This window comes from Alosa alosa, chromosome 23 (assembly GCF_017589495.1).
Source record: "Alosa alosa isolate M-15738 ecotype Scorff River chromosome 23, AALO_Geno_1.1, whole genome shotgun sequence".
NCBI classification, from domain to species: domain Eukaryota; kingdom Metazoa; phylum Chordata; class Actinopteri; order Clupeiformes; family Clupeidae; genus Alosa; species Alosa alosa.
Window position 1 is genome coordinate 10661643 of NC_063211.1, and position 22881 is coordinate 10684523.

The window sequence follows — 22881 nt, forward strand, 5'->3', positions numbered from 1 at the left end:
ATCAAAATTAACGCCACACATGTTTGAGCAGGAGAGAATACTATCGCTTAGGCACGCATAGGCTACTTGTTTTCTTTTACTCGGCTTTCTATATGGTTATCAGCACACAATGTTGAGCTAATTCACTAACTCAATACTCATCATGGATATCACAAGTTTAAACAGCAAAAACAAAAAGGATGGAGGCAGCAAAGCTAGAGGAGCTATTCAAGATGGGCAAGAACAAGGTTGGCTAAGCAAATGGTGTGCTTGTCAGAACGACTGCATTACAGCTGTTTAAAGCCATACGTTACAGTAGCTATAACACAACTAAAGGTATCTTGAGCCTGTATAGGGATGTATAAAGTTGCCCAAATGAATAGGTAATTGTAGACATTGTTGTTGCATTATTGCATGTGGATGTTGTTATGCTATGTATGCACGAACCTAAAGGAAAAATACTGTCCACGCATGAACGTTTTTTTTTTTTTGTGTGTACCATAGCATTAATTCCTGCAGGCGCCCCTGCTTCCTCCCAAGATCCCAAAACAAATATGCCAAGCACATATTAAAGCACCATTACCAAATTGTTATTGTAAAGGTCAAATTACCATTACCCTTTTCTAATTTCTACTTCAATCTGTACTGTATGACTGCCCATGTACTGAAGTGCCTCTCATTCTTATTCATGTTTACACCTAACTTATTGCCTCTATGGACCCTTTCAACAATAAAAACCAAAACAATGCTTGAACGTTCTATTTGGGCCCCAATCTACTTCCTCTGCATTAAGATAACATATGGAATGTTAAAACGGAAGCCTTGTGGGGCCAACTATGATGCTGATAATGGAACTCTCTTGAAAGGGTCTATTAACGTTTTTCATGTGACGTATTCTAGGTTCTATAGCTTTGTTTACATCCAGCTGGTAGGCAAGGGACAAGTTGAACCCATTGAACATCGTTGTCTGCAGCTGCCTCTCAGTAGGCTACATCTCTGTATTTCAGCAATGTCAACATTTCAGGCATCAATAAAGGTGATGATGAAACGTTATCCCATTGTTCAATATTTGATAGCCTGTCACAGGAACGTTGTTTCGCTAAAATCGCCCTGATTTGGTGCATTGATCTGTATCGATAACGTAATGGGAGAACCTGCATAGCCTAATGGTAGCCTAACCTTTTTTCTCTGTTCAAAACTCGGTTTACACAAAGACGATAGCCTTTCTTAGAAGCTGTGAAATTTGACCAGAAAGGAACATGTCTTCCTTCTGAAAGCTGACACAAAATCAAACAATATTTGATAATTTAACTTCAACTGAACAGCGACAGGTTTTGGTAGGCAGTAGACAGACTTTAAAACGGTAGCCTAGAAGCTACTGTTATAGCCAGCGTCAGTCAGCATCATGTAACATTAATGGCGTTAGTCATGAATCCTGTAACATATTATATCATATAACAGCGATGGCTTATTCGAAGACGATCTGCATGGATATATAACCACCCAGAAAAACTCAATGTGAGTGATAAAGTTCATTAATTGTGTGAAACTTTTTATTAGTTATCCATTGCAACATCGCCTATATTAGGCTGTTATGCTAGCTCAGCCTTTAAATATGTTGTTATTTTGGTCATGTGGACTTGATTAAACGGGTAAAGATACTGTACTTCATAAACTGCTTATTTCTTACATGACTGAAGCAGTAGCCTAGGTTCAACAGTGGTGTTTGAGGTTGCTGTGTTAAGTTGTTGTGTGTGATCGCTAAACTATTAGGATCAAATCAGTTTATTTTGACATACGGGAGTTAACCTAAGTGACCTGTAACGTTAGCCTATAGCATATAAGCCTACTCTGTTTTCATTTATTAGCATTTGTTGTGATTATATAATCAAATGACACTCATGATAACTTGAAATAGAAGGACAGAAGATAGGTGATTGATGTCCACAAGCACAAATTTCACGAGACAAATTAGAACAAACTGTTCCGGTAAAAATAATCTTGCCATGTTTAAAATGCTGCACTTTTTCCCTTCATAGCCTAACTCTGGCAATTCATTTTTGGATGACTGTAGATAGTTGTATTTTAGCCTACTGTCTACGAAGATGTAGGCTAAAATACAACTATCTACAGTCATCCAAAAATCCACCATTAGGCTATCTTGAGAATAAAAGACTTCACAGCTGCTAACGATCATCCTCCACAACCACGAGGATAGGTAGGCTAAACGGACGTTCGTCGCCTTTTTGCTTCTTATTGTAAAACCAACTGTTAGGGCCTACACAAGTGGTCGGCATCCAGGTCAATATTTGATATTAAAATTTCAAATTTGAAGCTATTTGTAACTATGTGTAGCTTATGCAACCCGACTGTTGTAGGCTGGCCTACCACTCTCTGCAGTGCCTTGCCTACCATTCTTGCCTACCACTCTAGTTGTAAACAAACGGTCACATGACATTATGACGTAGGTGCAAAACCTTAATATCTCCCTCGAGACTAAGCACAGTGTAACAACTTAGTTATTACTGTGCAATATCACTATTCTGTAATTACACAATATATTAATCTTGTACTGTATGTGTGATTCCAAAGCATGATATCAGTGTACTGCACTGTGCTGCTGAGTGATATATACTACAGTATGTACTCTTAAATGTCCTCAATAGCTTGATAAGTGCCACACACAATGTTCTTCCAGTAAAAAGGTGCAAAGTGGAAAAAACTGATTTTAAGGGCCCACGCACGCACGCGCGCGCACACACACACACACACACACACACACACACACACACACACACACACACACACACACACACACATTCAGGCACATCAAATCTGTTGCTCCTGCTTTTTGGTGAGGGCAGTGAGTCACACAATCACTCAGCTCCCAGACACACCAAATTAGTCTCGTTGAACACGTCCCAAGGTGGCTGTAATTCTGTTATCTCCTGGCCCTTGAAAACAAACCCACAGAGCAGAGAGAGAGAGAGAGAGAGAGAGAGATAGAGAGAGAGACAGAATGTAAGAGGGAGACAGAGGGGCACATGTGTGGCATTTTTGCAGCTTTTTGCAGGTGTGTGCGCGCGTGCGTCACCCCCCTCCCCCTCCCCCCGGATGTGTCAGCTGGGCCAGACAATGGCGGCAGATAATCATCTGTATGCCCTCCTGGTGTACGCCGCCCGGCGCTCGGACTCCATGCTCCTCACCGCCTGGCCTACGCTCGCTGGGAAATTAGGCATGAAAGGGAAGAGGGGGTGTCTGGTGCCATTTCACTTTTTCTTCATTTCTCTCGCCTCTGGTCGCCTGTCATCGAAATATGACTCAAATACTACTCTGTATGATATATTAAGAAATGAATGAACAGCATGGACTCTCACTCTCTCTCTCTCTCTCTCTCTCTCTCACACGCACACACACACACACACACAACACGCACACACAGAGAGACACTTGTTTCTTTTCTCCCCTGACACAAACACAGATGAAATATCCACAAGCACCCTTTCCTCTGTGGTGCATTGATTAAATGCCGAGCTGCAGTCACCTGAAGCCCATGTTCCTGTGAGTGGGCATATTTATCAGGAACAAGGTCTCATTGCATTGGCCCCACTGATACATTTGCTCTCCTCCTACAGAGAACAGAATAGCCATACAGGTCGTTTTGTCTGCAGAGGAGCTAAGGCGATTGTTGATGTATACTGTAACACTGTCTTGTTGGTCACATTTTACAGTACAAGTGTCTTGTGCAAATACTAGAGGACAGGTTTCCTATTCTTATTCTACAGAGACCTCTTTGTCAACAGGGGAAATATATTCTTAAGCCTGGTAAATGGCAACAGGGGAAATGTATTCTTAAGCCTGGTAAATGGCAACAGGGGAAATGTATTCTTAACCCTGGTAATGTTGAATGGCAGAATGTTGAACATGTTTTACCAGTCTGCTGTTTCTAGTACCATTTTCTTTGCAGCCATCTGCTGGGGTACCAGTATCAGGGCAAATTACACCAAAAAACTCAACAAGTTGATTAAAAGAGCTGGCTATGTAATTGGAAGTACACTTGAACCCCTAGAGTTAGTTGTTGAGAGAAGGATGTTGCAAAAGCTCCTTAACATTACGGACAACACCTCACATCCACTGAATGAACTACTGGTCAAACAACAGAGTGTTTTCAGCTGGAGGTTGCTCCAACTGCGCTGTAGCAAGGAGCGTAGTGGAAATCATTTCTGCCCACTGCCATAACTATTTACAACAACTCCCCTTTGTGCCGTGAGAGAAAATCTTATGCCGAGAGTCAATGCAGTTTACAACCTCTTTAACAGAGACTATATTCAATTGTATTTATTTTTTTTAACTTGTATGTATGTTTATGTGTGATATGTTTATATTATTTATTGCTGCTGTAACACCATAATTTCCCTTTGGGGATGAATAAAGTAATCTATCTATCTATCTATCTATCTATCTATCTAAATGGCAAAGGGAAAATCCACTTTGTGGCAGAGATATTCCCAGTAAATGTTTATTTAGAGCAAGTGCTGCCTCATTGTTATCTAAAACCATCCCAGTTCACAGAGCCATAATATGTAAATATGATTTGCTATACACAAAGTATTTTTAAGGTGGAAACTCTCAAATGGAGATGTGTAAAGAGACACAGGGACATGTGAACAAGAAGTGAGACTTAAGTTTAGCCAAAATAGAGTTTCTGTTTTTTCAAAGTTTGCATGCGTACAAACCAAGCACACAAACAAATGCAAAACAGGGGAGGGGGCAATACAAGTACAGGGAGTTACTTGCTCTCTTGTTTCAAAGCATTATTAGCAAGGCAGGACTCCATCCCTTCAGTTTTTCTCTCTGGAGTCACAAGTTTTTAGTTACTTATTCCATTCTATGCACTGAAAATGGGACAGTGGACTTGATCCAGTGGACAGTGATCCCTATAATGGCTGCCACCAACAGGATTTGCAGAGGGTCATGGCTGTGCTCTTTCCCAATAAAGCAGCTAGTGGATTCAAGGGAATCAGTATTCTAAAAATATCCATCAGTGCTGAGTAGATTTCATTCTAATATTTCTTTAGTTTAGCAAAACCATAAGGTATGGACAATGTTTCAATCAGTTTTCCTATTATTTCAACAGCAGACACTGGTGCCTGAGGTTCCTTGAAGTATCTAACTTTCCATTTAAATTCTCTTCAACTTTTGTGTCTCAGAACAAATGTCTACCCAAATTTCCAGAGATATTCTGTTGAAGCAGTTTCCAGTTTCATTTTTTTTAGTGAGTTAACATAATAATCTTGAGTCTTCCCCCCTGAAGTTGAACTCCAAAAAATACTCTTCTAATGCAGATGATGGGCAAATTTTATTGATCTCCTCATGCTTATTGAGCAACTGTCTAATTTCTCAATAAGAAACCCAAAGAAGTCAATATGCAGAGGTCCAGCATTTTCTTTAATCTGGGGAAAGGACTTCATGTTTTTGATGAATGCAGATAAGACCATATCTAGCTAAATATTTGAAGCCTGCATCCAATGGCAGTGGTGTAAGATTGGGAATGGCCTTGTGGTTAAGGTTGATAAGAAGTTTGGTGGTTTGTTCTCTGTACAGTACTTCTTTCCAAATAAATCCAGTATTTATGCTCAGCGGTGACAAACAAGTGATGTGTCTGTATATCTGCAACCCCCCCTGCCCCCACCTCCACCCTTCTCACTGATGCAATCACTGATTGAGTATCGCAGGCAAAAATTAATGGTGCTGGTTGACTGTGATTTAGCGCTGTGGCTTTTTGGCTGATTGAGATGACGGATGTTGTGTTTACTGAATAAAGATCTCCGCCGTCCGCGCTGAGGCCGGCCACATCACTCTGCAGGAGGTGGTGCTTCTGGCGGTGACTGGGAGGAGGGGGTGGTGGGGGTAGACAGATGACTGGAGACCACATACTGTTTCGTGTCATTGTCGCAGAGACTAATTAGCCACTCGGTACCTGTGCGGTGGAGACAGGGGGAGGTGGTATGTTTTGTGTTTCGCAGATGCCTGTGGCTGGATAATATGCCCAGAAGATCTGGATCTGTAGTCCATGCAGATGAAGTTGTTTTCTTTTCTTTCCTGTTCAAAAGTTCAGACGAATCAGACAAATTTGAACATATGATTGAGTCCATATAGGGGATTCTTTTGCGTATGAAAGATGAATTTATTGTCTATTAAAAACACTAGGCCTTGAGGGGTGAACAGAACTGTGAGAGAGAAAAGAGAAAAAAACAGGACGTCTGACTTTGACATTGACTGAATGTGTAATGATGAAATATTCACACATCATTCAGAAACAACAGGGCCCTCGGCTACTTCTGACAATGAAAGCAACTTGTACACACCATACATGTCAACACTCCCGTTTTTCCCGGGTTTCTCCCGTATTTAAGGTCATCTCCCAGCACCCTCCCGTTTTGTTATTTCTCCCGATAAACTCCCGTAATTTGCATGGCCATCAAACTTCATTTTAAAATCATTGATCCATTCAGGTTGCCAGATTGTGTATGAAATACACCCTACACGTACACGATCACTTAGTTTCAATTTCAACCGTTTTGTCATAGGCTAAAACCTGGCAACCCAAAACCCAAATAAGGAAGCGGGTGCCGACTGCGCAGCCTGAGTCTCGTCGTAAGCAAGCGGTTGAATGGCCTACTCCAGAACTAGCTGTTGTGAAATTGTTGGGAATTTAATTGATTAACACATCACATAACCTGTTATTGAGTGTTGTGGATACACTGAACTTGTGCCCTCGGAACCAAATCTGACAGCAAGCAGCTTTGGAGTTTTGGAAGTAGGCTGCAGGCAGGCAGCTGGTGGATACATAACTGGCATGCGTAAGGTAATGGTAAGGTAAAAGCAACGACCGAAATGCAGTGTTGAAACACGTGTATGAAACGTATTAAATATGCAAACACAGATCCGGTATACACACTGACACCCCCCTCGAAAAACAATCTCCCGTTTCTGGAAAGCTAAATTGTTGACAGGTATGGTACACACACCAGGTGCTATTCTGACCAAAATGGAAAGTAAATAGAGAGAGATGTCAAATAAGGTTCATCTAAATTTAGTGAAATTGCATATCGCATGAACTTCCTTTTTACTGTAGATATGATCTTTTTGTGTTACCTAATGGAAACATTGTATTTAGAAATCTTGAATCTGCTGGCTTTTCTAGTCACTACAGACATCATATTATAAAAGCTGTTTCTTCATATAGCCTACATACTTCTGATTAATTTGATGTGTATTAGTTATTCATAATACATATGTAGAGCATTCAAATAGAAAAAGGGGATAACCCCTCTGTAATGTCATCTGATGTCTCTTGTTGCTGGTTGTTCTACCATATGTTTGCTGTTCTTTGTTCTTATTTTTATTGTGAGTTTTATGATGCTTCTGCCTTTTCCAACATAATTGTTGCAATTGCAAACATTGCAATCTTCTTTCTGGTAATTATAATGGTTTTAAGTGCTTTTTATAAACAATTGTTATCTTTTCACTGCTGAGCGTTGCTCCCATCCTGAGAACTGTGTCTTGATTACTGTTATGTTTCATCTGTTTCCCACAGCCAAAATTACTTTTTAAAGACTTTTCGTCAATGGGTGCACATCTTGAGTAGCATATCTTGAGTAAGAACAACAGCAGTGCACTGGTATCCCTTACATGGGCTCTGTTGCTCTCTTCACCTTAACTAACCTTTGATGTGCATCAGAGCTGAATCTCTGCGCCAGGTGAACAGCCGACTGTGCTGCACTGATGGATGTTTTATGGGCGTCTCAAGAGTCTGTCCGCTGCCTCAGTAATGTAGCATGGTGTGTATTTACTCCTGGCCATTGGGCTAGTGCCGAGACCATAGAGGTGATGAATGATTCCATGGGGGTCTCTCCGGCGCTGTAAGATGGACAGGTTACTTCTGTCCTTGCCACTCTCCTTTCTCACAGCTCCTCTCGGAGAATACAGAAGAGGCTCTCTATTGTTTGTAGAGTGTTTGAGCATCTTCCAGTAATTGGAGATGAAGCATAAATAACAACTCAGTCAGTACCACTGACAGGGGCTTATGTTGGGTAATCCTCACAGAAATGCTTCTTAAGATGAACAAATCTCCTTGGCTTTTAGCATCTTCAAATGAAAGTGACACAACCCAAAAGTATTCCACTGTTATGTATTTAATACGGCACATTATTTGCTTCATCAACCCCTCTCACTAGAGTGAGGAATCCAAAAACTGTCCCAATCAGACTAGTGATCACTGACTTTTTCTGACATTTCCTGCAACATTCAAACTGACTCTGTGACACCTCAACTTAAAAAACCCTCTCTCAACCCTACTCAGGAGAGATAAGTAAGTATAGTATAAGTATAAGTATATATACTCTTTTGATCCCGTGAGGGAAATTTGGTCTCTTCATTTATCCAAGTCCGTGAATTAGTGAAACACACTCAGCACACAGTGAGCACACAGTGAGGTGAAGCACACACTAATCCCGGCGCAGTGAGCTGCCTGCATCAACAGCGGCGCTCGGGGAGCAGTGAGGGGTTAGGTGCCTTGATCAAGGGCACTTCAGCCGTGCCTACTGGTCGGGGTTCGAACCGGCAACCCTCCAGTTACAAGTATGAAGCACTAACCAGTAGGCCACGGCTGCCCACGGTTGCAGATAGATACAGTAGATGTTGTGTAGATAGGTGTCCAGCCAGCCCATATTCTGCTGCTCTCCGCCAAGCCCTGCTGTTGTACTCTGGTCCATTCGTTCTCTGTTTGTTGCTATTTGGTTTGTGCTTGGCACAATTTTTTATCAAACTGCACACAACCCCACAACACCCCTTTCCTCTCTTTCACTCTCAGACTCAGCAGTAAGAGAGAGAGAGAGAGAGAGCACCACACCAACCTGCTGAGAGAAACACCACCATGCCCTCTACATCACAGCTGACATCAAATCCCCCCAAGAGGAATGCCGCAGCACCCACTAAAACACCACAACCAGCTAAGAGTAACAACCTGCTGCCCACCCCACAAACTACAAAGACTTGTAGAAAAACAGTCATGCTCATGGACTCCAATGGAAAACACCTGCATCAAAAGCGGATGTTCCCAACCCACAGGACTGCTAAACTATGGTGCCCTACCACCGCAACAGCACTGCAACACATTGAGCAATTCGATATGGAAGCTCCGGACAACTTACTGATCCACACCGGCACCAACGACCTCCACTCAAAAGGAATGGGAGTGCTAGAGCTGCTGAAGAGGGTCGTAGAATCGGCACGAAAAGCTTTCCCTGAGGCCAACATCATCCTTTCTACTCTTCCGCCACGCACAGATTTCCCCTGGACAACAATCCAACACATTAACCAAGAGATAGCTGACCACTGCTCTTCCCTCAACATCAAAGTGGCTCACTATCCCAACCTGACATATAGACACCTTTCAGACCATGTGCACCTGAATCAGGAAGGAGTCAGGTATTTTGTAAAAGTTTTAAAGGACACCACCCTCTGTAGAGCCCCAACCTCAGCTCATGAGCAGAGATTCCCCGAGCAGCCTCACCACACCCTCAGAGACAGAAGAACACTGCAGCCCGGCAGAATCCCAGCTCGCCAGACCCATGGACCCACCAGAAACCCACGGAGAGGTAAAAACTCCCCAGCTGCTGCACCACCCCGCCCACCTCTAAGAGCACAGGAAAGGAGTGCAACCCAGGAGGAAACCCAGCGCCCTCCTATGCACCACCAACCCACCTACGCTGAAGTCACCAAAGGTATTAAGCTCCAGCAACCATCAGACCTTGGCCAGGTGCGACAACTCCTGCAACTTATGTGTACTTTAATAGGTTACACAAAAAAAAAGGTTCATATATGTTCACTGTCAAAACTGGAATTGAAATGTATTTTGATCTTTCTACAAAAATGTGTCACTGTTCTTCACTCCATTTAATGATACTTATATATAAGACACATGAAATCACTCACAATTAGCTCATGGAACAGTCAAGGACTACACTCTTCAGCATTTGGAACGAAAAGCAGAAATGTTGACTTTGTAAATAAGTTAAATAATCTAGATATTGTTGTTTTAATTGAGACTTGGTGTAACACAGACACTGACACATACTGCCCAAAAGGCTATACAGAAATTCTGCTGCCTTCTATTAAACACGACCACATCAAACATGGAAGAAAATCTGGTGGAATTATAATCTGGTACAAAGAAAAACTTGCAACTAAATTGAAACTAGTAAAAAAGGGTATAACACATGCATGGCTGAAACTCCAAAAAGGCACATTTAACTGTGACAATGATGTATTCATCTGTGCAGCCTATGCACCACCTCATGATTCACCATATTATGATGAGGAATTCTTTAACAGGCTCCATACAGAAATTAACAGCTTCCAGGCCCAGGGAAATGTCCTTCTGTGTGGGGACTTCAATGCCCGTACAGGCACACAGCCAGACTGTATAGACCCAGCAGGAAACAATCACATATTCAATAATCTATCGGCCACCCTCACCCCCATCACAATGACCAGGAATAATCCTGACAAGACCATAAACAAAAATTATAAAGAGTTAGTGCACCTCTGTCGCTCCTTAGGCCTGTACATGCTTAATGGTAGGATCAGAGGGGACTCTTTAGGAAGGTTCACATATTGCTCAGCTCTTGGGACTAGTGTAGTCGACTATGCCATTACTGACATGGACCCATCCTCCATAAGTGCATTCACTGTAAGACCACAGTCTCCCTTTTCAGATCACTGCCAGATAACCACATTCTTGAAAAGCATGAACGACAAAACATCTATACAAATCCCCTCCAAATTAATCCAATTAAATCAGAAATATAAATGGAAATCTGACAGTGTGACTGAATTTCATAAAGCAATCAATTCGGTTGAAATTACTAACAATATTAACATGTTTCTTTTAAAACAATTCAGACCCAATAGTGATGATGTCAATCTGGCAGCGGAGGAAATCTCCAATATATATAACAGAGCCGCCAAAATGGAAAACCTGCTGAAAAACTGTAAGAAAAGAAAACCATCAAAAGAAAAATGGTTTGACCATGAATGTATAGAGAAACGGAAAAATCTCAGGCAATTATCAAACAAAAAAACACCATGACCAAAAAAATACCTGTCTGAGACAAAATTATTCTGAAGCCCTAAAAGATTACAAATTAACAATTAAAAAGAAAAAACAACAATACTACAACAAAACGCTACAAGAAATTGAGGGCTCTCTCCAAACCAATACTTTCTGGGAGAGTTGGGATCATTTAAACAATTCCCCACCAAAAGAATTGGCAATTCAAAATCCACACACCTGGAAAACATTTTACCAAAACCTGTACAAACCTATGCCAGATGACATCACTAAAGAACAAAAACATATCAAATTAAACCTTCAAAAGCTTGAAGAGGCCATTTGTGTTCACCAAAATCCACTTGATCACAGCATCTCAAGTGATGAACTCATAAAAAATCTTAAAAAGCTCAAGCCTGAAAAAGCTTGTGGTCCTGATAGTATCCGGACAGAAATGTTGAAATTCAGCCCACCCATTCTACAAATGGCTCTCCTCAAGTTATTTAATCTTGTTTTTCAAGCTGGTTGCTTCCCTGATGTCTGGAACAGGGGGCTTATATCCCCAATACATAAGAGTGGAGACAAATCTGACCCTAATAACTACCGAGGCATCTGTGTGAGCAGTAACCTGGGGAAGGTATTCTGCTGTATCCTCAACGCCCGTTTTACAGGCCTTCCTTATTGAACACAATGTCTTGAGTAAAAATCAAATTTGGCTTCTTAAAAAATTGCCGCACTACAGATCATATTTACACCCTCCCACCATGAAGGATTGTATTTCAAAATTCTACAAAGTGGTATAGGGGGTAAAATGTATAACATCATCAAATCAATTTATTTGGGCAATAAGTGTGGCGTAAAAATTGGCAACAAAAGAACTGAATACTTCACTCAAGGGCGTGGGGTGAGACAGGGTTGCAGCTTGAGTCCAACCTTGTTCAATATCTATGTAAATGAGTTAGCGGTGTTATTGAAACAATCTGCAACACCTGGGCTCACCCTGTTGGACACGGAAGTCAAATCCCTGCTCTTTGCGGATGACCTGGTGCTGCTGTCGGCCACTGAACAGGGCCTACAGCAGCACCTGGACCTGCTAGAGCAGTACTGTCAGAACTGGGCCCTGACAGTCAATTTGGATAAATCTAAAGTTATGATCTTCCAGAAGCATCCCAGACCTCAGGGAACCAGACACCTCTTTCCTTTAGGTAACACCGCCCTAGAGAATGTTACTTCTTATAACTACCTTGGCTTAAAAATTAACGCCTCTTTGAAACTTTGGTCTTGCAGTGAATGCACTAAAAGAAAAAGCACGACGAGCATTTTATGCAATAAAAAGAAATTTTCATCAAATAGATATACCAATTAAAATCTGGTCCAAAATATTTGACACAGTCATTTTGCCAATTGCACTTTATGGAAGTGAAATATGGGGTCCACTCAGTAAGCACGACTACTCTAGATGGGACAAACACCCAATAGAAGCCCTGCATGCTGAATTCTGTAGAAATTTGTTACATATCCAAAGAAAAGTACCCACAAATGCTAGCAGGGCAGAATTAGGCCAATTTCCACTATTGATTAATATCCAAAAACGATCACTAAAATTCTGGATTCATCTAAAATGAAGCCCTCAAAATTCACTACATTTTAAAGCACTTAAATCCCAAGAGCTCAGCCCTAAGCCTAGTCCCCTATGTCAGTTGGTCTCGGATTTAACTAACCCAATAACCCCTAACCCACAAATTGTCCAGACCAGCACTGCTTCCCAACCACCAATCAGAATCAACCAAATTAACGAGAACAACAAGAATTCTTATTTGGAACACTGGAAGAAAGAAACAAAATTACAACACAAACTTGAATGTTACATTGGCATACCTAAAAAGACTATCAATTGGCAGAGTATCTCCACACTGTCAGAGATACGAAGCAGAGACAGATCCTCACCAAGTACAGGCTGAGTGACCACAGTCTAGCCATAGAGAAAGGCAGGCACAAGAAGTCATGGCTGCCCAAAGAGCAAAGGACATGTGGTCACTGTATGACAGGGGAGGTGGAGTCAGAGGTGCACTTTCTGCTACACTGTGACAAATATCGGTCCCAAAGAGACAAATATTTCACCATTTTGAACAACATCATTCCCAACTTCACAAAACTGGAGGAACAGAAAAAACTTGCTGTAGTTTTGGGTGAGGACACCAGCACATGCATACTGGCAGCCAGTTATGTGTCCTCACTCCATAACCTGAGAGAAGGCATTACTTAAGATAATCACCCCACTACCTCCACCCTTCAACATAACACTGCTCCCCAGCCCCAGTCTGTTACACCATGTCTCCTGTTTGTTTTGTTTTGTTTTGTCCTGTCTTGGTTTTCCTATGCACGTGTACAGACAATGGTCTTGCATGGTTGTGACGTGCTGTGTGTGTGTGTGTGTGTGTGTGTGTGTGTGTGTGTATGTGTGTGTGTGTGTGTGTGTGTGTGTGTGTGTGTGTGTGTGTGTGTGTGTGTGTGTGTGTGTGTGTGTGTGTGTGTGACAAAGTGTAACAATGTTTGTACATGTTTATATCATTTTGTATTTGTATTTTCTTTAATTATTATTATTCCTGTGAACGCTTTGGCAATACATCACATGGTTTGTCGTACCAATAAAGCATATTTGAATTGAATTGAATTGAGAGAGAGAGAGAGAGAGAGAGAGAGAGAGAGAGAGAATGCTTCGATATTCATGATGTGATAAATCAAATGCAAATAAGCAAGCAATCAAGTGTTTAGCTGCTGTAAGGGACAGACACCCCACAGCTCATTACACGACAGCGGGAAGTCAAATGAGCAAAGCGATTTGCATGGAGGCCTGGGAGTGAAGGCGTAGGAAATGATGGAGATCCTGTGGCAACGACTTCAAGATGTTGGGGGTTGTCACAGTCTTGCTTCCTTTGAAGTGCTGTACCACCATGCTGTCAATGCAGTTTGATAACTTAGAGTGTTCAAGGGGTAACATTTAATGAAAACAGATGTTTTTTTTTCACTTTCTTAATGAAACAAACAGCACTATATTGTATTATTCACAGTATTAAATTAGAACCTGTTTTGAGCAAGCAATATGACAAGCTTGCAAGCGATTAATTTATCCCATCTAACAGACAATTGCATACTACAATAACATATACTCGACCGGACATGCAGTGCTACTAAATCTGAGCAAGATCCATTCTGGTCAGTTGGATCATGGGATTTGTACTCTACTAGAACTTCAGAACACTACCATCAGATATACCTTAGTGAGGCATGGGAGGATGTGAGTGTGGTAAGTATTAAATCTGAATCTGACCACCAAACGTAACCCCATTGGCAGAGATGGATTCAGCAGCCAACTCTAGGGATAAAAAACATCTCTTTCTATTAATTTCTTCTCTTTGTTGCATTTGGTGGCAATTGTATAAATGTATCACATAATTAACAATTAACTGCGCTGAATTAATTTCATATTATATATGCCATTTGTACACTCATATTATAGTTTCTGTATTTGTCCTAACAAAGAAACAGTTGTTCACTTGTACTATGAAGAATGCTATATACTATGAAATGATTGTGTGTGTGTGTGTGTGTGTGTGTGTGTATGTGTGTTTGGGGGGGGGGGGGTTTACCCACAGAAAAGGCAAATCCCTGTGGAAGCACCGTGGACCGAGCGTATTTCAAAGGCCCTCGTTTTTTATCACAGCCCAGCCATTGAAGCGGCGCTGCTGTTTCCGCAGCTACATCAAGCAACAAATGTTCGGCTTTGATACATTTTCAATTTTCCACCTCCAATCTCACATTTATGGCATGCATAAAACATCAGCAGGCCCCTGCTCCCTTCCCTAAGACATCGAATAAGAATTAACTCAGTCGAAGGGGGAATTCAGGCCAAGTGCGGAGCGAGGCGCCAAGAAACGGATATGTGTCCAACCAGTTTAAGCTTTCCAGTGCTCAGCCACATCTGGCATGAGGGAGGCTTGCATGTTACTCATGTCATTCATGCAGAGTGCTGTCTTCACCTAGAGGCTCTTCAATTGAAATGTCACAAGGTGTGTTTTTTTTTTTTTACAGTAATACGGATCCAAAAGCCATCACCCACGCACTTCTCAGGGGAGACTTTTTCATTATACACCATGAAAAATCATATCAAACTGCGAGATTGGTTAGTTCAAATCGATCATGGAAACGTGCTGCCATGTGTGATTTGAAACAATTTATTTTCAAACAAGATTTTTAAACAAGATATTTTATTTTCTCTGCTTTGTGAGTGTTAAAATCGACAAGTGGGTGTATTTGTGGGTGGGTTTCTGTGTTTGGTGCACATACTGTATAAACGTGTGTGTGTGTGTGTGTGTGAGAGAGAGAGAGAGAGAGAGAGAGAGAGAGAGAATGTGTATACAGTATATGTCTATGTCAGTGGTTAACAAATGTTCTCTGTCATTCCCCACTTTGGAGGTGGATAATTTTCAATCCCCACCTGACCCCATCAAAATGGTAAAGTTAAAATATTTTTCCCTAGCATTTTGGATACACGTTACATTTCTCGTCTTGGTCCGCTGGATCATATGTTATTATAATTTATATGTCGGACTGTTTATGATTCCTATGTTTGTGTGCAGCTATTTTTCTTTTGACCCACCCCACACTTTGAGAACCACTGGTCTTTGTGCATAGGATGTGTATGTGTGTGTGTTTGTACATCCATGCATGTATGTGTTTGTGTGTAGATGCATGTTTGCAAATATGTTTGTGCATTTTTGTCTCTGTGTATGTGTCTTTGGTTTCCTCTCTCTCAAACATACACACACACACACACACACACTGTCAAAAGCTTCTGGTATCACTCATTTCCTGACATAATTAGTAGGCTGTTTGCACTGTAAATACAAATAGCTGTTTTGACAGAATTCAGCTTACCTTGTGGATGGTATCTGTCAGTAGCCACGTATCCAAGGTATTTGTTTATGTCCAGGGAATTCTATTTTGTTTGTGCATGTTTCTCAGCTGCTTGTACATAATTAGGGGAGGGCCAACCAGGCGTTTGATGTGAGAAATATACAACGCACGCACACACGCACACACACACACACACACACACACACACACACACACACACAGTCAGAACACACTCCGAGCTGTAGATTGAAACCGAGCTATGACAGGTTTATTAAGTACTAATAAGGTGGTGGGTAACATGCCAAAACACAAGGAAAATGCTGCATTTGTAGTGTAAGGCTGATAGAATCAAATGAGTTCTCGCCCTGCAAGAGCACTCGGATACACATACGCACATACTTTCTGTAATGTGTCAAAACCACAGTATGTGTGTGGTAGCAAGACATTTACATTGATTTTTACTTTAGCTTTAAGAGTTGGAATGGACTAATATCAGTCAATGTAAATATGGTAAAAAATATGTTGGCAATTGCCCTGATCGGTCCTTAAAGAGAAACTACCTGTGGATGTGTACATTTATGTTTTTGACCTAAATGACATTAATTGGTGCCGTTATGAAAGTATGGAGTCACATAAGGCTACATAAAGAGCAGTAACTACTAGCAGCAACTATCTGACCTACATGTTCCAGTTTAAAGTGTGGAACATTGTTATTAAATAAATACATTAAATTAACTCTAAAATGATTCTCTGGTGAGCTGTGAGTGGCATACAGTATGTGAACTGGACAACACCCCATAATAATACCCATAATTCCGTACAGTTAGAGCAGCATTTGTTCATGTGTGGCGGTTCCTCTAGGCTCCACTTGGCACTAAAAGCATGTTTAAAAAGCATGACAGGATAAAGTGCTTCATCCAGACCTACGCAGTGTGTGCAAAATTCATTTTAGCAGACTTTTCCCACTCGCATCCTATGCATGTCACCCCACACATCACATTAATGTTGTCTTGAAAATGGCAAATTCCCAATCCAGTGCTCTAGAGGTCATACGAGTGAGTGAGTGAGTGAGTGAGTGTGTGTGTGTGTGTTTGTGTGTGTGTGTGGGTGAGAGTGTGTGTGGGGCTGACTGTCTCCTGCCACTGAAATAAAACCTACACTTTGACACATTTTTTGTAAAAGACTTATTTTGTAGGCTTTTCTTGTTGTTATTGACAGAACGGTAGAGTAGATAGGAAATGAGTGGGAGAGAAATGGGGAGGGGGTTCAGGAAATGAACTCGAGCTCTGGTCCCTGTGGGCACTGGACCCCTTATGTGGTTTGGGAGAGAGACCGATGCTGCCACTCCACCAGCGCCCTGGCCTTCGCTGGTTTTCTGTCAGGGTGAAAAGGTGACAGTGGCAGCCGATCCATTCATCTGTCCTCAGTCTCTCTGCTGGAGCCTGAAATTACTCATAAACGTACACCAAGTGTTAATATTGAAAAATGTCTAATACAGAAATGGGCCAGGGCAGCTTACCTGTGATGTGGAATCGTCAAATCACCGTACCTCAGTCACAGCCAATTACCTGTCTGAATAACGACATCAATCATGCATGCCTTCTTGGCAGCAATGACAAACCCAGTGTCCTGTGTGTGCCAGTGGATTGTGAAGGGCCTTTTTCTTTTGGTCCAGCTTGGGGTTTGTTGATGTCAGATGGACTCAAGGGTTGTCACAGAAACACTAAAGAGGTGGCTGCTTCTTATGTGATTGAGGTGATGTGAGTGAGGAGAAATGCTATGGGCCTGTGCTCCTTCTCTCTCTCTCTCTCATTCTTTCTGTATAACACAGAGATATACACACATATTTGTACATACACACAAACGCATAACACACACACACACACACACACACACACATACATACACACACACACACACACACACACACACTGCTACTCAATATCCTTTAAGGCAATAAGTCTTGGGGCATTAAGAGTATCCAGACACTCATTTCTATGCAGACCTGGTACACGCCCCTTTAGCCAATTGACCGCCTCAGTCTGGCCAGCCTATCAATGGCCTAACAGTTAGCTTAGCTTAATCAGGTCTACTAGTGTTAAGTAAACACCTTTATTAAACATACGCAGCTAAGTATATCTTGGCGTGGTTTTCCTTCTTGATTCTGCATCCATCAGTATTTGCCCATTCATAATGTAATTAGCTATTTCATTTTGGCCAGTCATTTGGACCTACAACAGCAGCCAATAAAAAAGTGTTTCTAGTACATCATCACATTTATACAGCACATTATGGAAACCTATTTTTGTCAAGTGGAGAAGATAAGCTTCTCATTCAATTGGAGAAGAATAGACAATGTTTCCCATTGTTTTTGAATATCAGGATATGACGTCTGGTATTTCTTCCTTATTAATTCCCAATGTTTTATTTATATCCAAATGCTTTTTTAGGCATATATAAGCCATACCCTCCCTCTCGCTCACTGTCTCTCCTTCTGCTAAAGATGTGTGATATCCTTCAATAATCCTTTTTGAATAAGACCCGCTATGACATTTAAAATCTCTTTGAAGTCAGGGCAATGCAGCAGGCTGCTTGAGAGACACAATGATGAATATTCCCTGGATTTCCACCGAGCATGCTTTGATGTTAGCAGAATAAATACTTCCAGGAATATTTTATCAGGTTATTAACAAATAACCCCAGTGACACTACTGGAAAATCCAACTTCATTTCTATGAGTGGAGCCGGGGTTGGCTGGTACTCCTAGTTGGAGTGCAACGACTGCTCCCATCCTTACTTTTATTTTGCTGCCATTTCACATGCCATGACAACTGATAAGGTGATGTACTGATGATACTGTATTTCCTGAGGCTTTGTTGCGTGCCAAGTCTGTCTGACCATATGCACCACCGCACAAAGACTCTCACAATGGCATTCATCGTGTGTAATTCATACACTAGGTTGGTAACTCTCCCTAACAGCAGTGAAGTTACAGTTTGTAAGCTGCAAGCTGGAATTCTAACAGTGCAGCCGCCCCCTCAACAAGCCACGGAGAACTTACAATGCAGCGGAATCATTTACTCACAGAATACAGCTGCACAGTTACCCCAACCCAAATAAAATGTGTGAAACCAGGCTTTAATGGGGACCACCAAATGTTCCATAATGTGCTTGCATAAGTCAAAGACCCCTGGCCTGGCAGCGATCGTATATCCCATAATGTTTCGAGCACCTGGATCTCAAGCACCGCCTAAGAAACATAATTATTTCATCTCTACATGTGCAGACACCAGGGGGTCTGCGGTCTCTGTTCCATTATTCAAAACGCTGATGCTCGCCACTTGCTCTGCTTGCTGCTTCCCCAGTCAGCTATGTTTTTTCAGCCTCCTTCCACTACTTTGCTTTTGTATTATACAGTATGTGTAATATTTTAGGCAGATTCACTGGTCTCAGGAAAGGAATACTCTCCAAAATCCTAGTGGTTTTAAAAACATGAAACTAGAATTGAAATGGAATTGCAATGTCCGTTTCAATATATATATATATATATAAAGAAGAGGGAAAAGTGAAAAAAGACAGCAACTCCATGATCTACAGCTGTTACAATTGCCAACTAAAAAAATAATCATGTAAGCATAATTATGGAGTTAAATGCCTCGGTTCTTGCAATTTGTTGACATATCTCAATATCCAATCAAATGCAACCTCTCTGCACCACTCCTGAAACAATTGTTGTTTGGTTGGAATAGGTTACGGTTTGGTCTAAGAAACTTTGTCTAAACTACAGTAGGCCATTTTGCTTTCTTGTTTCTTTTTTATGCACCCACATCTGAAGGAATGAGAGGAGAATTTTTGCTGAATTCAACAGAAAACTTTGATTAGAATTAGGGACAACACCATTAATTGGGTAGATTATACTTTGCAAGCCATTCTACACAGAGAAAAGACTATGCATAAATGTGGGCTATCTTTGACAGGACCTCGTCTCACACAACAAAGCAATTTTGGGTCAAGTCAAGTTCAACCCTGTCCCTAAATAACTCTGTCCAGAAAGAGGCAGATACCATTCCTTCGCCTCCTTATATAGCACTTTTTAAAATCTCTTCAAAGCGGTCTGTTTCAAAACCCTTCATTAGACGAATCCCTTTGGAACACAAGATGGACACGTACTGCAGATCTAAAATAATATGACCCCTTTTTACATGCAAATGCTTTGATATCGACAGTGTCTGTGGCTTTTGATGCCAACAAGTTCAGCCTGTTTCCAATGCTTTCTCACTTGGTATTCTTCTCTGTGTACAGTTGATACAAACTGGCTGCCTCTGCTGTCATTCAGCTGGCCGCCCCCACAGTTGACCACAATGGCCGGCAGTCGCTTACATTTTATGGAGTCTGTTTTACTAACTAGCAGACTGCACCTGGGTCTCTCCTGCACAGTGCTCACTAGGGACAGAGGCTCCACTAATGGGCACATTTGTTTGCCGTCATAAAGTTAATTCAGTTCCCCTCTCCACCCCTCATAGATCTGGACAGATGTCCTTTTTTTTCTTTTCCTGCGACAGCAGTGCCTGCAACGAGTGTTCCCAAGGCATTAGCCTGGTCTAGTCGCCGGCGAGATGGATGCCAGCCAAGGTTTCAATTACACGATAATGTCTTTTCCACGATGAGCTGATCATGGATCTACCTTGCCCGGGCTCAAACGGCCAGGCCGTGTCCACTCTGCTGGAGCTGTTTCATTATCATTAGGGTGAGGGTGTGCCCATCCACTGCTATTCCAGCCAGATCCAGACGCCTATTTAATGTTTGATAAACAGTCCATTTATTTCACTCTCCTGCACTACTCATCAGTCAGTGTACAACCACAGCACTGCCTCCCCTCTCGTAACAGACAGACTCAGAATGTGGTGCCTTGTTATTATATATATAGTATAAGTATATATACTCTTTTGATCCCGTGAGGGAAATTTGGTCTCTGCATTTATCCCAATCCGTGAATTAGTGAAACACACTCAGCACACAGTGAACATACAGTGAGGTGAAGCAATCCCACTAATGCCTGCATCAACAGCGGTGAGCTGCCTTGTTCAACAGGGCACTTCAGCCATTCCTACTGGTCGGGGTTCGAACCAGCAACCCTCCGGTAACAAGTCCGAAGCGCTAACCAGTAGGCCACGGCTGCCCCACACAGTATATATTTGCATGGTGGATGTTTAGGTAGAAGAACATCTGTTGTCTCATAGTTAGTTTCAAAGGAGATTAAAAGTACATACACCACACACTGCACCATCCCACACATGAATGCAAACTCACAATTCTCACAGCTCTTGCTCCTGCTGCTCTTCAAACTCACAGCTCTTGCTCCTGCAGCTCTCCTGCTGAAGTTGTACTTCACTCTCTGCTGTTTTGTCTGCTGTTTTAAGCTTTCCGCTTAAAAAAAAGGACATTTGGTATGTTTATAGAGGTAGTTCCAGAATGTGCTCTTGCTGGGAGACATGAGGGCATGATGCAGTAGAGACCACTAGTATGTCAGAAGAGGCCATGGGGATCAGGATTGGCCAGTTTGCTCATGAAATCCCCATCAGTGAGAGGAGCCCAGTGTGGCGGGTGGCCCTGACTGATACGCTTGGCTCCTCTTTTCACACTGATTTCAGACCAGTCTTATCATGCAGTTACATGGGCCTGAGGCTACTGAGGGAACCAACGGGATGTGCTCTGCTGCATGCCCTGTCATTGTTGTCCTTGCAGACAGGCCATCTCAGGGAAAACATTCTCTCTGATTGTACATGCATAGTCAATGTCAGACAGACAATAATCTGACTAACAAATATCATCCTTCTTTTTATAAATTTTCAAAGCAAAGTGCAAAAGAATGTGTACACTTTCATGGTCCAAGTTTGTTAAACTCAAGTTACGAGAATTTCAAGTTCTCAATTCAGAGCATGTCGTAGCTTTCATTTCTGGAGCAGAACCTCCTCCCTGCATTGAGATTAATTGCTATTTGCATTTCTCTTCTCTTCCACTGAGCCAACATAACAGAAGCCCTCAGGTGACCCGAGCCTGGGGGGGTGCCTGCTAGACAGGAACACATAATGGAGACTGTGGCTCAGCTAGGGACGAGTCTGCTTGCCCTGCACGTCAACAAGTAACATGACGGAGAGAGAGAGAGAGAGAGAGAGAGAGAGAGAGAGAGAGAGAGAGAAAGAGAGAGAGAGAGAGAGAGAGAGAGAGAAAGAGAGAGAGGGAGAGAGAGAGAGAGAGAGAGAGAGTCTTCTCAAGGACGCTTCGCTTGGGGACATTCCATGGCTGGCACGCCATGTGTTTCGCTCCAAGAGACGGCCACAGGGCCCGGCCCAGCTGTTCCCCGCATTCCGCTGCCCGTGTGACCCCTGTGTGCCATCAGCACAATGTAGGAAAAACAACAGAACAAAAAATGAAAAGAAAGAGAAGAACAGAAGAAAGAAAGAAAGAAAGAAAGAAAGAAAGAAAAAGAAAGAGAGAAGGAATGAAAGGAAGAATCTAGGGAATCTGTTGACTGCAGGCAGGCCAGGTGTGCAGCTGGACAGAAGCCACAGGAAACATTTTTCACTGTCAAGAGTCGCACTCCCGCCCTTAGCCATGCGCCTGCGCACTGCTATATTTGTGTGAGGCTATAAAGTTGCTGTACTACATGATTTTAATGTCAATCATATCCATTTAAAGACGCCCCGTGGTGATAAAGTCACAGCAATCTGCTGCTGAGGAGGTGTGAAATGGACTAACTAAACTAGTTAGCGGTTTCGTCAGTTCATATAAATGTTCTTCATCGCTGGTAAGAAATCAGACAAAATGACACATAGTCCATTTTTGGGATGGCACTCTGTGGCTTTTTG